This window comes from Anopheles gambiae, chromosome 2 (genome assembly GCF_943734735.2).
Source record: "Anopheles gambiae chromosome 2, idAnoGambNW_F1_1, whole genome shotgun sequence".
NCBI classification, from domain to species: Eukaryota; Metazoa; Arthropoda; class Insecta; order Diptera; family Culicidae; genus Anopheles; species Anopheles gambiae.
In genome coordinates this window covers 63,590,054-63,593,658 of record NC_064601.1, presented here as the reverse complement: position 1 = coordinate 63,593,658, position 3,605 = coordinate 63,590,054, and the positions used below count along the sequence as shown (strand labels likewise).

Below are 3,605 nucleotides of genomic sequence, written 5' to 3'. Positions count from 1 at the left end.
TTACTCTGACCACGGAAAACTATTCTGTTACCTGGGCTACGCTGCTTAAGCGATACGACAACTCACGGATGCTCATTCGCGAGTACTGGCGACGGCTACATTTCTTACCTGCCATTGCAACAGAAAGTGTCGATGGCTTGACGTCGTTGGTAGATGAATTCGTGCGATATGTGAATGGGTTGCAGAAGCTGTATGAACCTGTCGACTCATGGGATACGCCTTTGTCCAACATGCTACTGATGAAGCTGGATAAGACCATTTTGGCGTGGGAAAGGCGATCGGATTGTGGCTCCGATCAAGGTGGCCGGGGCACATCGGCCCAGCGCACCACGGCGGTCGGTGACCAACGCTGCTTCCTTGCAAAGGACTACTCCCGTTTCATCGACCATTCAACAAGTCAGCTGTCCATTGCAGTGTGCAGACCATCACCTGGTTCGAAATTGCCCGGTATTTTTAGCCAAAAATACTCAGGAGCGACGGGAAATCGCACGGTCAAAGGGATTGTGTTGGAATTGTCTCAGTTGTTCCCATCAAGTGAGATCGTGCAAATCCGAGTATTCTTGCCGTTCGTGCAAGGAACGGCATCATACGCTGCTTCATCAACCACCACAACAACCTACAGTCGCTTTGTCAGCCCAATCAGATGATGATATGGTGTTTCTCGAGACGGCTATTGTGTTCATCGTAGACGATTATGGAGAGAAGCATGAGGCACGGGCGCTTTTGGATTCGGGCTCATAGTCCATCTTTATTTCGGATACATTAGCTCGGAAGCTCATGACACCTCGAGCGAGAGTTAATGTATCAGTGTCTGGCATCGGAACTTCAAGGCAGCAGATAAACTGCAGATAAATTGAAGGTTCCTTGACCTAACGATCGCCGCGGGTTCGACCACGGCGATCGTTAGGTCAAGGAACCTTCAATTCACCACCCCATTGGAGTTTCTGATCCTGGATACACCCTCGGCGGACATTCCTACCTCACCAATCAACGTGTCTACGTAGAACATCCCGGATGTAACGCTAGCAGACCCCACGTATCACATCCCAGGCAAGGTCGATGTGGTCATCGGTGACGATACGTTCTGGGAGCTGCACACCGGACGTAAGCAATCTCTCGGTTCGGGTCTGCCATGGTTGGTAGAAACGCAGTTTGGATGGGCGGTAGCAGGAAACACAACGCATTCGTCGCAACAACATCGGGTATTTAATATGGCAACGTGCAACAGTCCGTTGGAAGCCATATTGACGCGGTTCTGGGAGAGCGAGACCATCTTCGACGAGCCCGCTCTATCTCTGGAGGAAGACATGTGTGAACGTCATTTCATCTCTACTACAACCCATCTGGCAGGTATGTCGTACGTTTACCGCAAAATCCTAATTCGAATATCGTTTTAGGAGAATCGAAAGCAATCGCTGATCGTCGTCTCCTAGCGGTGGAACGGCGGCTTAAGTCTAACCCTGCAATGAAGGAGGAGTATAGTAAATTCATGTCGGAGTATGAGCGCTTAGGGCACATAAAACAACTCACCGAGCCGGTGGATGATTCGTGTGAACACTACTATCTCCCTCATCACGCGGTGCTTAAGGAATCGAGCACAACCACCAAAGTCAGGGTAGTCTTTGACGCGTCGTGCAAGACATCTTCTGGTTACTCTTTGAACGACAAACTCCTTCACCATCATCGTCCGTTTCCGGTCTCACGCAGTCGCACTCTCAGCAGACGTTGAGAAAATGTATCGCAAAATTCTCCACGATTCTCGCGATACTGAATACCTGCGCATTTGGTATAGAGGAAACACCGCAGAGCCGATTCAGACGTTCCAACTGCAAACGGTTACATATGGCACGTCTTGCGCACCCTTCCTAGCAACAAGAACGCTAAAGCAGATCGCTCTTGATCACAATATGCAATACTCCCGAGCAGTGGATCCTGTATTGCACGATTTTTATGTGGATGACCTGCTAACGGGAACAGACGAGTTGGTAGATGCAATTGAAATGCAAAGGCAGATTTCCGAGATGCTCAAGCAGGCTGGATTCGTGTTTAAGAAGTGAGTGTCGAACGTACTCGAAGCACTAATCGGTATTCCCTCAGAAGACCTGGCCATCCTTCCTACTCACGAATGGCAAGATCCCCAATTTGTATCGACGCTTGGTCTGGTTTGGGAGCCAGCAGTTGATATGCTGCGATATCGGATCGATCTACCAACTGCTGCGACGATGTTGACAAAGAGGCTAGCTTTGTCCTACATCGCTAAAATTGACTTGACGTTTGACGTTTAACTGTTCGGCCGCACTTTCGTCGCGCTCCGTGATTTTTCAGTAATTTTCTTGTGTTTTCTGCGTCGCATCGCATTGTTGCCTATTCTACGGACTATTAAACTGCCTCACATCATCGTTGCGTGTTGGCGAATTGTTTAGTAGCACCGCAACTGTGGTTTCCTGCTGTTTTTTCCTGCTCGGCTTAGCAGTGTTGTGCTGCGATTACGCGTGATTTCGCGATGGCGGCTATTGCTTCTCGTGTGCTGAACCGCTAGAGGCCACCGGCTGCATCATCAGTTGTGCATATTGTGACGCTACGTTCCACCGCGGCTGTTGCAAATTGCCCCCCGAGCTGATTGACGCAGTATTGTCCAATGTCGACCTGCACTGGAGCTGCATTGGCTGCACTAACATTCTTAAAAATCCGCGCTGCCGTTCGGTAAAAGAAATAGGCGCCCAGGTCGGTTTCCAAGCCGCCCTCACCTCAGCTGTAGCAGCTATCGGCAAGCTCGTTGAGCCTATTGTCGCCGAAGTTCGCAGTGGTTTTACCCTCCTTTAAACTGCATCCACGCCTCACATTCGGAATCCTGATCCTCGACCGGCTACTGGTAGAAAGCGGAGGCGCGTAATCGAGGATTCGGCATCTCCTGGTGTAAACAGAATTGTAAACAGTCGCGGTAACATCCTTTGTGCCGCGTCATCGCCAAACGCATACACCAATACCACGATTGCCGTCCAGCCGGCACCTACACAACCGCATGAACTGGTGGGAACCGATCCGTTATCATCACCGCTTCAAGCTGCACCTCGTGAACCATTCATAGATAGGATCTGGATCCGCCTATCCCGCATATCAACGGCCGTCACTGTGGAACATGTGGTCGCTTCTGTAAAGCGTCGCTTAGCCACCGATGACGTTATAGCGTATTGCCTGCTGAGAAGAGGGGTTAGTGTGGACAGCATGAATTGGCTTTCATTCAAAGTGAGAGTCCCGGCTATCCTTCGAGATGCGGCACTCACACCATCCACTTGGCCCGTCGGTATCGGTGTACGTTTTTCCATCCCGTCAACACGACCACCAAACCTCATCTCCTATAGCCACCCGAAACCGCTTTACAACACGCACACCAGCTATTAGTACTGATCACCGCTACACCACACGCACACCAACGACTCACCGTTTAGCAGCACGCACGTCTACTCCACCTGGTCCTGAAACAACATCATCACAACAGTGTCACCCCCCGGTGAATGATACCTTGGAAGCACCCAACTCAACACTTGTTTCTGGACCGTCCCAAAACCACCGCGCTCCATCTCCGCACCTGCACCAATCTATAA

General features: G+C 50.6%; 1 pseudogene; it reads left to right on the top strand.

Annotated features, from left to right (window-relative positions):
• The first annotated feature begins 230 nt into the window (after positions 1-230).
• Positions 231-2,812, top strand: LOC133395099 (uncharacterized; annotated as a pseudogene).
• Positions 2,813-3,605: the final 793 nt, after the last annotated feature.